Here is a 17,370-nt window from a genome sequence, read left to right as displayed (position 1 = left end):
TGGAAAATCTCAATCTGTCTTCAGCCAAACGGAAAATCAGTTTAGTAGGCCAGTTATGCTAGGGATCATTTTATGATCAAAGTGTTATAATATAAGATGCTAAAATTGATCTTTCAAAGCGGAATGTTTCATAAAAATAAGGACATTTGAGGAATATGTGAGTTTTTTGTTGTTGGTAGTTAATCAAATTGTTTAGTTTCAATAAATATTTAAAAATTCAGTTAAGGACTAAGCAGCGCTTAAATTTCTCGAATAATTTAACGTATTGTCTGTAAATATTTGATTCCTTTCGTCGCTATCTATTCAAAGCTAGCAAATTATGATGAAAATTTCCCCTCTGAAAATAAATCTTGATTTTTCAATAGCGAGACGGTGTTCAACTTCCTCAAAATTTAGGTCTTTTCCATCCAAATTAATAAACCACATTGAAGGTTATTGTAAATGCAGTAAATATCTACTTTAAATGTTGCAGCTATGATGGCCAGAATCTTCAATACCTTTTTTGCAGAAGCAAAAAAATTTTCAATTAAAAAAAGCGAATAATAGAACGTAAGTAACCATTAATTTTACGAAGCGACTGAATATTTTTTCACAGTTCACACGTCCATTTTTACCTTGAATTTTAATGTCTTGCATACAAACTTTACGGGAAATAATGGCGTAGACTAAATTGAGAACTTAAATGACTATTTGACATTCATTGAACTAAAATTAGAATATATGAAACAGTTAATTAATTAAATATCACGATATTTTCTCCCCTTTTGAGGATTTTCAAGAAAATGTTTTTTTCGTTAATTTCCACCATTTTCTTCGTACCGTTAGAATTATGTTTAAAAATAAACCGGTCTTGTGAGCTTCTGTCTCTTTATCACCCTCCTCTAGATCATAGAAATAGCTCGCGTATAGTAGCTAGAGCAAGCGCCTAGATCGGATTAATTTACAAATTTGTCAACGGAACAAATTGTTGGTGTGATTCAAAGACGCTCTTTGCAAAGCTATTGAGCCATGTAAACTTGATTTTTTTTCTTTATATTAAATTTCATAAAAACCAGTTTTTGACATAAAGATAAGGAATATGCCACAGGTATCTTAAACATTCGCACGAGAGGTCAAGGAACTGAGTGAGACATAATGGAAGAAATAAAACCATCGCTAGATTATCATTGTTTACTCTTCGTAACGAGTCAGATTGTTAACCAGGTGTGGCAGAAATCAGTCGTGCGTGCGACCTGTAGCAGATTATTGGCGGGCCTTTTCACACGAAACGCGTCCACGTGTAATATGAGGATGCGCAGGCACCCTGTACACGGCCCCGTTTTCTGCGCCGAGCCGAGCCACTTTTTCGCCAGCTTTTCCCCGGCTCGCAATACACGGCAAGATTTATGCCGTGTGTACGTGTGTTCTTTCGCAGATAAAATTTAATGCGAGAGCTGCCTCGCTAATGTGTCTTCTTTAACAAGATTCGCCGGGCAAGAGAGCACTAGGGCCATTTCACCCTTTGCAAAGTTCCACGCCCGCCCAGTATAAGTTGCCGGCGAGCTGCTGCAACTGACACACTTCCCTCCTCTCGCCGCTTTTTCCTTTATTTTCTGCCCAAGATGCAGCACGGCCGAGTTCTCAACTGCCTTGAGCACCTCCGAAACTGTATAGCATATGCAAACCACCCTTTTTTCTTTTAAAAATGAAATTTTTGTTCGATGTTCTCTCTGACATGAAAAATAAATACTCCATTAAAAATATCAGGGCTCGGAAAAAGGGCAATTAAAATGAAGAGACTGACTGGTATTTTTTTCCGAGAAATTTAACCGCCCTAAAGTTAAAAAGTAAAATAATAAGAAATACCGCATACATATCGCATTAGATTTTTTTTTAAAAATTTATTTTCAATTTTCAAATCTGATTTACAATGTAGCTTCGTTGTTAGTAGAGCCTCAATGATGGCAATAATAATAAAGACCAATTTGAAATAATCATTCATGCCAATTTTTCTAAGCAATTTTTTCCCTATATGAAGATTAATTAAAAATGCATCAATTTACGAGCATTAGCACTTTATGAGACAGTTAATTTTTATTTCACGCTGCGTGGCAATGAATTTCAATTAAATCGCCACGTTCAGAGCTTCCATGAACACGTGCGAGAAAAGCGCATCACAGATCGATGCAGGCTGCAGAAATTATCATCTCTTTGCAGCCATGGCCAGAGTGGAAGCTGCGCGGATGTGCAATCGATGAAATTACATTTTATCGCATCTAAATTTACATAAACAAGCTGCGGAGACGCCATAAATCTCGCAATTAAAGTGACGCGAGGACGTAATTAATGTGTGCGAGAGCGGACGCCTTCCACGCCACCGCGCTCTCTGTGCCTTGTTTTCGCCGTTTTGAGCATGTTTCTTGTAAAAATATCGTACAAACGGCACTGAGCAGAAAGATAAATATGCGAAGAAAAGTTTTTACCAGAATACGCGTCTGTGAAGTAGCGAAGGAGCTCTCTTTCTCAAATTGTATGTGCTGCAGAGAAGGAAAAAACAATTATTTATTCATGAATGTGAAATTCTAAAATGAAAATACCAAGAGAGCAATTAAATAATAATTGGGCAGAATCCAACGCTTTCTTGAAAGCTTAGAATACGCTCAGCAGTAGTGCTCAAATGGAATAATTACTGATAAACACTTAAAATTAACGAATCCAAGCAACAACTTTTCATTCTTTGCATGTTTGCACTCTTCTTTTATTCATGCAGTCAACGTACGATAAATTTAAGGCGTTGAAAAGTTATCTCGCGGCTTAATCCTCATCCATTAAGCAATAATGGACTCGGAACATTTTATTTATTTGAGAATGCGCCGAAAACATCGAGATGTTTGTTTTTCTTTTGGAATTATTAACATTATCAATTGCGACAAAAAGCGGTTTACAAGCGCTAACGTCTGGCCAGCTTTTAAGTGGGATGATGGTTCTCTCGTTTTCGTTCCTCCCCAAATCCTCTCCTCGCAGACAGGCTGCCCGCGCCCGCAATCTGCGGTTTTAAACCCGTTACACTCACACTTGAACATCTTTCGCGGGTACTACTCTCCATCTTCGAGGCATTTATTTTTTCATAAGATAGTTAAACTTATACAGGACTTTTTATTGCACCTCAGTGTCAAAACGTCTCGTGAATGTAGCAAAGTATTGTTGAATTTATTGTTTGTCTCAATTATAAGGCGGAATCCCGTTTGAAAGTACTGTTTTAAAAGCATAAACTCAGGATTAAGGCTGCGAAAGTTTTAAATATTTTAAAAATAGCATGAGTATATTGTATCATTCAAGAGATTTTGTTTCTACTTCGTTTAAAGTCTATTGAATTTATATTGATGTTCATTGCTAATGTTAAATATTTACATTCATAAATTATTGAAATCCATGAACAATGTCAAAAAATGACAAGCAGTATCTGCATAAATGCCCGAAGCAAAAAATTGGTTTGTCGTTGTCACGTGCCGTTAGTTAATAAATTAAACGCTCACAAACACACGTCAAAAATTGCACCCCAAGAACTGCTTGCACAGGGAAGGGAATTTTGATGTGTCACAGTCCTTCAAAATCGGTGGCAGGTCGTTTCCAGGGCTTATATACCCTGTAAGAGAAGGCGCTTTGGCAGAAAGCGTTACTCGCCGGGGGGCTGCTGGAGGCGGGGATGTGCCGGGTTGTCCCCTCGCAAGGCGCGCCCCAGAATGATGCTCGCTCTTGCGTCGCAGTCTGTCTGACCGCTTAGGCACCTTTGGAAGATGACGAGGTCGGTGTGCCGCAGATACATGTTGAATGGCATCACATTTTGCAGCCTCGGCTCTGATTTTTCCATACACAAAGTGCATCGCCCTGTTTTGCTCTCTGCTTAATTTGTTTGTTTTGCTGCGTCGTCGGGTTCCATGATAAAGGGAAACAATTTAAATTAATTTGATTTGTTGACTACAATTATCAAAGTGTTATGTAGTTTGAATTATAATCAAATCTCAGAGGACCAAAAGTATCAGTATAATTTCAGACTTTGCCAAATTTCTCGAAAATATTATATCATTTTTGTCAAAGGTTTTTCGCTTCATTTCGATTCGTCTCGGTTGGCGAATAATGAGGGAAATTTCTCTTCTCGTGATTTTTATACAGGAAACAGTATACTCACCGCATGATTGGTATGCAAACTTGGAGCCAATTTTATCAGAAATTTAAACCGTATCCTGGGAAAATTGTAGCTCGTTACGGTTTTAAAGTCCATATCCACTTTATCTCTGATAATATGTTTAGTTTAATTAAGAAAACGTTTACCGTATCGCTCCACAAATATTTGGCGCAGCGGCGTAATAAAAACTGATCTCGTTGGGTTTTCCTGCTTTGCAGGCAGACCCGCATAGTACAGTTTGTGCTGGCGACCTTGACAATGGGCTCTTTCGTTATTCATTAACACGAGGAAGGAGTGCCGCGCGCCTGAAAAAGATACTTTCAAGAAAAAACCTTTGCTCGCGCAGGTGACAAATGGCCGATATTTTCCCCCATCTCTGCATCTGTTGGCTCTGATTGCCATGAAAACCGCCGGTGTATCATATAAATATCACAAGTGCCGTTTCACATTAGTAAGAGCAATAGGATTACAAGTATTAACACGGCCACGCTTCTTGCCAGGTCATTTGCCGTTTTCATTACGCGACTTATTGACTTATTAAATCAACCGTTGAGGCAATTTGGCAAGTGGATTGACAACTGAATATCGTTAGAAATTTTGGCTGCAATGTGCGTAGTAATCCCAAGAGGATCTCACATGCTACAATTCAAATTTTGCCAATTTTCTCCTTAATTTACATCGCCTGATCATATTTTCTTGGTACATTTTTAATCCTTTCGTTGAGATGTATGACACCGTCTGGGGAAACTCTTTGCTTGGAAATAAAAAAAGATTTCAAGTAGGGAGACAGTCCTCCCCACTATTTGAAAATCAGCCACTTTTCTCAAAAATTTACCAGGTCATATTTGGCTTAATCTAAATTCTTTTGAAATTAGTTTATGCATCGACAAAAAGGATTTCCAAGGTTTCGCAGTATCAATCCTCTTTAAGCGGGTGTAAAAATGAATAATTAACCTTATACGTGTAAAGCAATTTGGGCGAGTCGCATCTTGGCACCAGCATAATTTTTGCTCCTACGCGCATTCCACTTTCGGAGGTCAACGCCAGATGATACAAATTATCTCCTATGTCATAAAAAATCACTAAAAGCGAAAAATATGGTTTTCGTTCATCACAAACATTTGCGCGATTAAATTGTGAAATGTTTGTTTTTGTTCTCTCATTGCCATTGAAAATATCCCAGCCTTCATTAATTGAAATCCACTGGGACAAAAGGATAACGAGCACGCTCCGCGGTTTTAATCAAGGATATTTCAATTTCTATTTTACCGAAAGTCGTTTCTGGCGCTCCCCGTGGTATTATAAAAAGAAATAAAAAATGTTTGGAAAAGTATCAGCGCACATTTTGATGGTATATTCATGCCTCAACTGCATGAAAAAACATTACGGACAAAAAGCAGATAAATATATGGTTTTTCTAATTCATCTCAATTTTGTAAAACAAATTTGTTTTGCCTCAAATCAAAGCGGCGTTTTGTTAGAGTCATTAAGAGCTGTAAATTAGAATGCTGTTTTGGATCAAATGATGACAACGGTAGCGAGAAATAAAGATAACAGAGAACTGGTTGGACCGACTATATTATTTTTTAGCCTTTAACCATCTCCGCACGTTGTCCTTTTAAGGAACGGCTTATAAGCACTGCGGCCGTTGCAACCGTAGCAAAATATCAGAAGCACAATATATTATGCTTTCAGAATACGTAAATTGCTCCTTTTATCTCAATATGTGCTTGTGTTTCCTCTTCAGTAACAATCAATTAATTTGGCAAAATTGATCGATGGGTTTCGAAAAAGTCTGTCAAGGGTAATTATGGAGTTATGCCAATTCGCTAATCGCTGAATGAGAATGTAGCTCGCATGGTACACATTTGTTTTTCGCGTCGCACAGCATTACGCATTCTCAGGGTCGGTGATCTCTCTTCAGTTACCACGTGACCCACGCCGAGCAGGAAAAGAACGTCATATTTTTAGAAATGAATGCAGCAATTAATTCAATTGCATTTATACACAATTTTATAAGAGAGCATACTTGCACTGTAATAATTTAAATTGATTTTTAACTGAAACAAATAAATGCAAATTCATTTAAAAATTTATTTCGAAAAAATTGAATATTGATCCAAATTTGCTGTTTGTATTCAAGATGTAAAGATTAAAGCTATAAACACTTAGAAAGATCTAAAATAATTCCCAGGTTGCTTTTATATTTCTGATAAAATCAGCTTCAAAGTTTGCCTGCTAATCAAGCGGCGAGTACGGTATTTTTTATTAAAAACCATGATTTGTTTCGTCAGGAGTGAAATTTATCTTTCAAACACCATTAGATAAATCACGGCCAGAGGAATCGAAATAAAGCAAAAGTCAATGATTAAAATACTTTTTTTTTATTAAGTTATGGAATTCTGAACTGTTTCTTGGTTCTGATTTGACTATATTGAAAATTGTAGAAGACAGATTGTTCCTAAATCTCGCAAACAATAGACTCATTTAACCACTTGCTTGAGCCAAGAATGCAAATTTTTCCTAATTGTTGGTCTATAATGGTCCACGTGTCATCAAAAAGGTTACGAGTAACCCGATATGATCCATAAATCAATGTTATTTTTGTTACGGAGCATTATCAATTTAATTTTGAAATTAAAGTTCCCGTTATTGTATGTCAATGTGGCTTTATACCGTAATATATCATAGATACGTATCAAAATGGCTCATATTTTCAAGTGTCATTGAAATATTTGTTGTATATGTCTTGGTTGGCAGGGCGTGGGTCAGGAATCGCAAATCGCAATTAGAGGCTGCGTAATTTTTTCTCCTTGGTCAATAAATCATGGATGGCTCCGCGCATTGCTCCCTGCGACCGGTTTGATGGCATTCGAGTGGACAAACGCATAAACAAAGCGGTTCCACCGGCCGAAAGAGTAGGGAGCGAGCGAGTGGCGCGCGAAAACCAATAAAAAAGCGATTGGGCCCGGCGACAAGCTCGACTCTCTCGCTCAAATAAAAACAAATCGATTTTTAATTAACCAATAAATTTCCGGGCGGCCAGATTTGGCTGGTGCAGCGCTCGGGAGGCAGGCGAGCGGCTCGTTTCCACTCTCTGCCGCAGAGTGAGTGTTTATTGGTACTCGCAGCACGCAGACAAATGAGATTAGAGCTGATTATTACACTTGTCTCGTGTGTGCTTGTCCGCTCACCTTTACACAAGAGCAGCAAAAGCATTGGCACTGGCAAAAGCGCATCTCTTTTCGCTGATGCAATTCAGCTGAGCGACAACTTTGAAAAGAGCGAACATGCAGGCGTAGTCAGAATGAAAATGCGATGACCTCACCATTTTATGGCGCTTTTACCACGGCATTGCAGTCATGTCACTTAATTCCTTACAAACCTGATTAGATGGAAAATGCAAATAAAATCGACGCTGAACAACTGGACTAGGAGATAATTTAATTATATATTTTGTTAAAAAGCAGGTTGGGATAGGTGCACAAACTGCACAACATTTCTTTCTCATTTATTAGAAATTCGCATCTACTTATTTTGCTCCACATCAAATGAAAAGACACTCTGAATATTTCGAAATATCAATCCATTTTTCTTTGGCCGCTATGAGGATTAGGTTATTAAATAAGCATTATATTTATGATTTTTTAAGCATATTGACGAATTCCGAAAATCAATCATAACTGGAAACCGCAGTATATAGTTAATTGATAATTTTAGCTGAGAAATCTTAGTTTAAAGTTTAAAGGTGAAATTATACAATTTACCGCACTTTGCGACACATGCATTAACACCTTGTTTTTCCGGAAACTCTAGATTCAATTTCAAAATTTCTGAGTAATGCTCTCTTGCAGTGCTTACTGTTCACAGAGAATCCTGAGAATTCGAGGGTTTTGATTTTGATGTCAAAAATAGCAAACTTTATTAAAATTTCGAAAAATTTAATCATTTTCCAACGGTGAGCTCGCGTAAATAGATTATATATAACAAGTAAGAATCTCACAAATAACAGCAGTTTGCTAAATAAAATAAATAGAATGTTGTAAGTTTAAAAAACGTTTTTGACAGATACTTCTCCTTAAATTCGATTATTTATAAAAATTATTTTTCCGGTAAGATCGGTCAGACACAGATTAGAAGAGTAAAAAATAAACCTTAAATTATGCATTATAGTTCAAGGTTTTAACTCAATATTTTTCTTTCTGTTTATATTTACTTACATTTTATCGGTTGTTTGCAGAGTGTAAGAGACGAAAGCATTTCACTACCTCATTATTTGCATAAAATAAAATTTTCAATCTAAATCTGCATATTTCAAGAGTTAGCTTCTAAAGCATACACGAGAACTTGCAGCAACCGCATTATGGATTTCATCGAATTTGCGTGTAGCAATAATCGAGTGGCCGTGCCGTAAAATCGCAAATTATTTACATTTTTAATGAGCGAATACGTACAAAGATATATAGCAGCTGCGCGAATGCCACATTCATAACATTTTTAATCTCTTGTCCCGACTGGAATCATGCAAATGTGAAATGCTGGTTGCATAAATTCGATCGCCGCGTGACACTTTTATAATACCGCCATCAGTTGGATATGCGGCAAATAAATTTGCTTAATGCGAAATACGGCTGACCGGTGCTGGTGTGGTCTTCCTCCAGGCGTAACCAACCAACAATTTGTTCGCCGCGAACACGGTGGAATTTCAGTTGCAATTTCAACTGCTGCATGTTTGAAGCATAATCAAATTTTGCTGGAAATTATAAAAGCAAATGAACGCCTGAAAGGTCAGCAACAGTTCACATTGGGCATTGATGTTAAACGTATATGGATTAGATACTGTGTAACGTATTTTTAAAATTGATTGTTAGAAAATCTATACCGTTGAAAAGAAGCATTATTGTAAATTTTTCTCTCTCTCTAAAAATATTACACATTTTTATAGAAGTTGTAGTAAAAAATGATTAAATAAAATAATAAACACCAATATAAACGCAAAAAAACCTGAAAAGGAGCTTACAAAACTCGCCAAAAAGTTAGCAAAGTCTAAAAATGTGCTATTTATGCATGTTCCCAATAAAACACGATGAAAGATTACAATCACGGCTCGATAAATTCGCCTCCTCGTTATCATAATCAAAGTGTGCTGTGCGGCTGGTAATCAGCGATCAGAAGAAGGGTTATTACGCAAGAATACTGACGATGAAGCCGTTCCAATCAAACAGCCATTATGCAACAATCAGGGGATGCGAGCGTAAACCCTTTGATTACAGCCGCCGGAGCCGACTGAGCTGCCTGCAACGGCGGAAAATCGCGTTTTAATCTGTTTATCGGCAGAGCGGGGCCAGAGCGGAAAATTTATCGCCAGCCGAACGCGGCCAATTATACTGCGCCGAGCAATTTTATTGCAAGTGCAAACCCATCGTGCAGTTTGGAATTATTGAGCCCGGCGAGCCAAATTGAATATAGATGGAGTTTGCTTTGGACAATGTCGGGAGTGATACGCGAATTAATATTCGCTGAGCAAATGGCCAATCTTCCCTACGGAGCGGGCTAATGCACCGCACCGGTCGGCTATCGAAACGAAACAATTGAGAGCCAGCCCTGCTGTCGCTACACATGCTAATGAATCGACGCTGATGACCCCTGATTGATTGGTCTGGCGCCGTGGGGCCAAGTCGCAATCAATTACAAATCTGCAGCCGACGGCGTTTGCCTAAACACACGACAATAACGATGCGATGCAGCGCAGCCATCGTTTCCTGCTTTTCACGGCGCCAATATCGATTGGAATTAAATCTGCAGGCACTCGAGTCTAATTGGAGCTCGCCGGAACTTTCATCCTTTATCCTTTCTATCGGAATTGGATTTCTTCTCCTCGCAACGGGACGGGCAAAATAAGCAAATTATTCTGAATCTCAGAGGCGGACGAGATATTTCTCAAAGCCATCTCATGCAAATGTGCGCTCTCGGCAAAGACAAACTCGGACAAATCGTCCGAAGGACGTGCCGACCGAACGAACGAACGAGTGCATTAATTATTCATGGGAATGGAGCGGGAACACACTCAATGTGTACAGTTTATAACAATGCGCGCCGAGGCCCGACGTGCAACTTTGTTACATACAATAAAACGAACACTATTTGTTGGTGCGCCTCTGCTTTGTGAGAATGCAAATTCGCGCCGCCAGACAAATTACTCCTTAGCGGAACAAATCTTGCGACTTCTCTGACTGAGAGGGAGAAGGCACGAGTCTGGAATTCTGATTCGTCCGCAAACCAACTGTCACGCAGCGGCAAACCGAAATCCTTTGAAACCCAAGAAATCTGTCGACCCAGCATGTGGTAGATTATAATCAGACCCGCTGACATCTTTGTCAGACTGGATTTGCGCGTGAATTTCTGTTAAAGACATTCCAAATATTATTAAATAAAACCACTCTCTCAAGAAAGATATTATTTATCACGATTGGGTTCACAATGAATTAAAATAAATGTGATATATATGATAGGAAAGTAACTGACACAGATATAAACATATAAATTCCTAGAATTGTCTCTTTGACTAGAATGAGTTAATTGGAAAAAGCGCACCACAGTTGTAGCTTTATTTAATGAAGCAATTAACAACATAATTGCTGTTGCGTCATCGCAATTGCAGGTTTTAAAGAGTACGTTTTTAATTTCGCGCGAGTTTTACGTCTTGACAAATTACAAAACGATTATCTTCTCTCTCGCGTTAGTCTTTCGTGTCCATGTCCATTATCCTCTCGTTATAATATCTGTCACTCGTCTGGCGAGGAGAGGAAGAGGCAGTATTAGGGTATAATGAGCGGAAAACCTCTCTCTCTCTCTCTCTCTCTCTCTCTCTCTCTCTCTCGCACTCGCATTTGTTCTGCTCCTCACTTGGTTGAGTAACACAGAGAAACGGAGTGTGAGAAGACAAATCAGCGCAATAACTCGGCAATCTCTCGCCGCGAGAGAGAGAGGAAAGCTAATCTGGCAGATTGCACTCGACTGCTGACGAATTGCCGCACGAAAAACCCGATTACATCAGCAAACACTCATGCACACTCAGCCTCCACCGTCTAGAGAGCGAGTGACAACTTCGGGATAAATTGAAAATAATTGTGGCGCGAAGAACAAGAAGTGCCAGATGCCTTGTCGCAATGGTGGAAAAGAAGATGGGAACGAGCGAGCGAGCGTTCCCTCCTCTTTTCCGTCATATATGTTTGCTCTGCCAACGCCAACCTTCTTCTTCTGAAACGTGAATGCTACAACCCATCTATCACAAATTAAATACACAGAGACTTTGTTGGTTGCCCGCAGGCAAATAAATTTGGTCTCGACGAGTTCATAGTCCCTTTGAATGAGAAATATATGTTTCAAAAGCACATTGATTTTTATTTTTATTTTACATAGTTCAAAAAAAGATATATTACTATAGGGCAGTGAATTTTTGATTATATTATTTATTTTTAGTCGAAAATTTTTAAAAGATTTTTATCGAAAATAAAGGGGTATTTTGAACCGATTTGGAAGGTTTGTCGACACATCATTCTAGCCAAATTTAAACGTTTTACAATTAAAATAGCTTATCTCCTAAAAAAATTGTTGGTTTTTATAAAAGTTCCAATATTCCATATTCTTAGGAAGTGTTGCACTTAAAATTATCTAATAACATTTTTTACCATTTTTATAGAGCTGAAAAAATAATTCGACTTGAAATACGCTGAAAAATAATTTCGGGCAAAAATATCCACCAACATTTTGAGAAATATTTCCACACTTTTTGCTCTTTTTATCCTTGTCCGTCCGAGGACCGGGAAGGGCGCGCACTGCACTAGCACGAATGCTGAAACCCGGGTCCCAATAACACCGCGAACGGATAACATGGGCGCACCAGGCCGCACAGGGACCCAGCCAACCGAAGGGCCACTTGCCTCTGCACCGAGGACTGCATTGAAACGCTAGACATTTGTCCCGTGAAGCCAAATCACGCATGCTGGAAAGGTGCAAACCAGCAAGTAGCGAGTCGGCGCCGGTGCGCCTCCCAGCCCGTCGAGCAATTTGAGCAATTCGAGTCACTAAACTAACCACTTTTTGCCATCTCTGACATTGGGTAGCCAGTATTAGATCTCCGAACTGCTCAAATACCTCACATTGCTTTGACACTCCTGAGAGTGCCTTAACAATGCGAGCCAACGGGCTGGTAAAATATGCCCGTTTAAATATGATTATTTACTATTAGCTGATTCAGAAGGTATTATTTTGTTTTAGACAATCTTTAGGTGCTCTTTGACAGATTTTTTGCATTTTAGGTGATTTAATTATTTAAATGGCTTAAAATTGCTTCATTCGTGTTCATTTCATCGTCCCATGATGATTGGAAGCTCAGAACAATATAGAGAACCAAAATTCACAGCCCTAGTTCACAATGTTTCTCAACAAGAAGTAATAGCTTTTTACATTCGACGTTTCATAAACGAGCAAATTTAATGCAGTGTTCAATGTGGTATGCCTGCAAAACACATTTATTACCCGGAATAATAATAATAATAATATCGAGCCTGCTCTCGTTGTTGATTATTATTAGCAGTGCATCAGCGTGTCGTGTGCGGCGGCCCTTTTTATTTCTCGCGTTAACCGCGCTTTATTGCCGTCGACGCATTAAATAAAATTCGACGTGCGCGCCTGTTTTTGTGTTACACGGGCGTCGTCATCACCTTTTGTGCAGAGGCTGGCTGTCCGTGTCCGTCCGGTAAATGGCAAAAAAGTAGACACAGCTCTCCCGGAGACCATTTCGCCGCAGTGACACGGGGTGTTATCGTCATCACGGTGACATTCCACTCTGTGCACAACAAATGCGGCTTCTTTCCTGCTGAATTATTAATGATTTGTATGTTTTGGACGCCCGAGGGCTGCTGCTTCTGCTCTCCCGGGTGAAATAAAATTACAAAACACGCTGAATAATCTGCTATTCCTAGCGCCGTAAACTCCCTCGGAAGCCGTGTGTTATCGCGCACAATTTGCACAGCTCGGAATAAAATTGGCCCCGATTAGATTTCACGGCCGGCAAACGCGAATTGTGTCTGACGTAATTATTGTGGCGGAAGGGAGTGCGAGGCGGCACCAGAAAGAATCTAGAACTGGATCACTCTCCGCGTGGGACAAACACACGACTCTTTTTTTATACACACACACACACATTGTGTGTCGCCTTGTTGCGGCGGCGGCGGCGGCGTGTATGTTAATGATAACGGTTCTATAGGCGCACGAGATACGCGACAGAGATACTGCTATAACCCTCATTTTAATAAGGCAGCGTGAGCAATGTTTGCGCGCCAGTTCCTTCTTTCCTCATTCTTAAAAGCAAGCAGCAGGCTATTGAGATGAGATGTTCCACGCCCTCGCCCGCGTGCATGCAAGAAAGTAATGAAATGCACCTTGCAGGTGATATTTTCTAACGCCGCATGCAGCACGCGAGCAGAGGACAAGTGGCTGCGCGCGTGTAATCTGCTCCTGCCACGGCGACGGCACGCGTTCTGGATTTCATTACACAATGGATTATTTTGTCCTCTGTCGCCAAAACGCAAACAATACGCGTAGCTCCGACTACCCTGTCGCTAGGGCACCATTCTTTTGCCCAAAAATAAAGTGCCTCCAATTTTTTCAAGCCATGACATGAATTTGGGTGTGCAAAACCGAGAATCAATTGGTTTTTCTCTGGCTGCTATGATGATCAGGCTAAAATAATCATTAATCATAAGTTTTTGAAGCATTTTTACTCATTTTTAGAATCGATTGATTTTTATTATACCTGTAAAACCAATTAATCTCCTTAATATTGATTAATGAAAAGATTGCTACGACACAATCACTTATCTTGAACAAAAATGGATTATTTTTGGTCATCCATATAGACATGAAAAGCCGAAATGGGAACAATAAAACAGTGGTAGTTCTTTTTTTAAGTCCGTTAAGTCGTTAAAAATGTAATAAGCTTGTAAAGTTTCAGTTAGTATATATACAAAAGCGGAATCGGAATCTCCTTCAAGCAATATTTGAGTTGACCGTGCGTGAGCTGTCAGCTGCTGTCTTGAGGTCTATGACAGTAATAATTATCATTTTAAAAACACTTTCCTCAAACGAAAATTATACATAATAGATGCATGGTTGAGGCAATATTAAATATCCATCCGTCAAGAATCAAAAGTGTTCCACTCTTGTTCTGAAAATTGGGTTCCCTTTGGGGTCTCTACAATTTTCCTACGATTCCTCCATCTCGCTAGACACAAAAGTGGATTTATTTAAGGACCGTGGGCGTTTTTTTTTTAATTTATCTGAATGTCGCATGAAATGGAATATTTTGTACAACACACACATATAATATTTTTTGAGCAACACCAAAGTGTCTCCACTGTTAAACTCGAGTCTTTAATGAAAATATGGCCGTTTTCTACGCGGTTGCAGTTTAATTATCTTTTGTGTGGCGCACAAGCTATGTATATATACGTAATGTAGTTTCGGTGAGCTCCGAGTTATATATTAAACTTTCATGAGCGCTGAGTATTTCTCATGCGCTGGCAAGTGTCAAAGGGAATAAGCAAGGCAGAGAATGTTTTACCTCCTCTTGGACGTAAAACTGGAAAGGCTAAAAAGCAATCTCCCCGTTTGAAAGCTGTATATGTATGAAATATAAATTAATCTCGAATGGAGCAATTCGGAATTGTAATATCTGGATTGAAGATCGATTATTTTATGCAAGCGGAGAAATTATAATTGCTGACGTAAAAGAGCAATTACAATGTCCATTTAATGGCGGCGCCCAGCGTGCAATTTAAAACGAAAATAAAGCACGGCCCGGAAAAAAGAAAACTCATTTCCCGGCGTAATTGCGACTCGTTGCCCGGAAGCCCCGCAGGCCCTATAAACAGACACGGTGTGCAGGCTGGTGCGGTGCGTCCGCCTTATTAGCCAACGTGCGCGGCGAGATGTATTTTATTGCAATCCGGCGGACGCCCTCTCAGTCAGTCGAGTTATTGAACGGAGGAAAATGCATCAGCGCCTCTGCTCACTCGTAAAACTCTAATAATGGACCCGCTCGTCATTTTATTATGCATACACATACAATACGCACGTCACTTTAACGTCGTAAAAATTGAATTAATATTCTGTTGCCAAGGCATGCAGGAAATTTAATTAAAAAATCAGACGGGCTTTTTACCCCTGGGCTTTCCGGTTTCCCCAATCCGGCAAATGCGAGTTGATTTTATGGAACTCCTCATCTCGAGATTCATACATGGAGGTTTGTATATATACAACCGGAGACAGTGAAATATATTGTAAGGACTCTCGAGATATGTCAGAAAAAATTGCTTACGGATGAAAATAACATAGCATTGTAGTTCCTGCTAGATTTGCGCTCTGGTGAGTAATAAAGAATGCTTTTATCTAGTTTCACGATGTACCAATAAGTCAACATCACTTCTTGGAATATCCTCATGGAAAATTTAATGTAGCAGCTCAGATGAAATATCTAGAATCTGAACAAAAAACCTTTATGTTTTCAATGTTGAATAAATATGAAACTGTGATGAATGAAAATCCAGTGCTTTTTCGAAATTTAAATATATATAAAGAAGATCAGGATATAAGTGAAATAAAATTAATTAAACTTATGCACAACCAAAAAACCTAAAAATCAGGGTCTCATTTGGGCAGGGACGTTTTAAGTTGGATTCAGGTGAATAGGCCAGTCGGAAAAACGTTTCATAGCAGCATTTTGAATTTCACATAAAAGTTGTAGGGTTGGACGAGTGGTTTTTGTTGCCAAAAATTTAGATCAAAATATGTACTTTAATTTGAAGTTTTCATGCTTGTTTTCACTTTTCAACAGATTTGATTTTAGAAACTCGGCGATTACTACGGTTTCTATAGAGATGTGAGACCAAACACTTTTTTGCTCTTTACCGACTTTTCAATTTGGGTAATGGTCATAGGTCAAATCTTTATTTTTCAAATATTTAAATTAATGACGTACATCTAAAACCTGAAATAAAAAATAGTGGATGGTGAGCACCTTCTAAACCCTTCTGCTGGTCAGGGGAGGTTGATACGGGTTTTTACAATTCTGATGGTTATATAAAGCCCGAGATTTTGAGCTAACAATGTTTGCAAAAAAGTCGGAAAAATCGTGTTTTTTGTTTTTGTGTGGAAATGAAACCCATTTTTAAAAAATGTATGCAACCTAAAAATGAAGCCAAACTCATTGGTAATATCTTGGCAGATGCCAATGATGGCAGTAGCACTCGAGGTTGCCATGATGGAATAATTGTCAGTAGAAATAACATTTCTGTAGAAATATGGAAAAATCAACAGCTTATGCTACTCACCGAGGAAACTGCATTTTATTTCTTCTGAATGTCATTGGTAATGCTTTGTGAAAAAATTTGTGATGCGGTGGGTACTTTTTTTCTTGAGTAAATCAGCACAATTTACAGCGCGGTGGCCTCGAAATTGACTCGCTCGCTACTAAACCTCCGCATTAGGCGTTTTCGCACCTGAACCAATACAAAATATCCAGTGTTTTTAATTAATCTTTTCATACGACTTTACAGAATTATATCTGTAGTGTCTCCAAACACCTAAGTTGCACCCTCCAAAGCACCTGCTAAAATCAGAGCTAATTTATGAAAATTCCAATCGGCACTCAAATTTTCGTTTTCTTTCAGTTTTCAATCGTTTTTGCAGTTTTCTGCTGGCATTTCTTCCTATGTTATAAAATTGTCTCATATTGAATACCTGCAGTTAGTAAGAATAAACAATAATAATAATATTCTCTTTTTTTGCAAAAATGAACGTCCCTGATGTTTGTTCATATACACTCATTGAAATTATAGAATTCCTTAAAATTTGACCTGAAATGATCGTCCTGGCATTAATTATTATCATATTGTTTTATCTTGATAATCTGATAATTTGTGTGGTCTCGGTGCACGTATTGAGTTCAAATGGGTCGATATGGCTGAAGGCAGGGACCCTGACACATCTCTTGGTCCATATTGACAGGGGCACACACACACACTTGCGTGAGTGTTCCAAACACTCGTGCTGCATAGCAACGCGAGAAGGCGCGCGGTGACAGATTAAGGGACCTGCTTCTTTTGGGCGCGCGCACACGTCTGTCAATACACGCAGTACCG

At 38.9% G+C, this 17,370-nt stretch overlaps 1 protein-coding gene across 1 annotated transcript in view; it reads left to right on the top strand.

Annotated features, from left to right (window-relative positions):
• Nucleotides 1–17,370, top strand: part of LOC135936624 (uncharacterized) — a 101,286-nt gene that overhangs the window by 63,414 nt on the left and 20,502 nt on the right. The window lies entirely within an intron of this gene.

The sequence above is a fragment of the Cloeon dipterum genome, chromosome 1 (genome assembly GCF_949628265.1).
Source record: "Cloeon dipterum chromosome 1, ieCloDipt1.1, whole genome shotgun sequence".
NCBI lineage: Eukaryota > Metazoa > Arthropoda > Insecta > Ephemeroptera > Baetidae > Cloeon > Cloeon dipterum.
The sequence above is the reverse complement of the archived record's forward strand: the minus strand, read 5'-3'. Positions and strand labels throughout refer to the sequence as shown.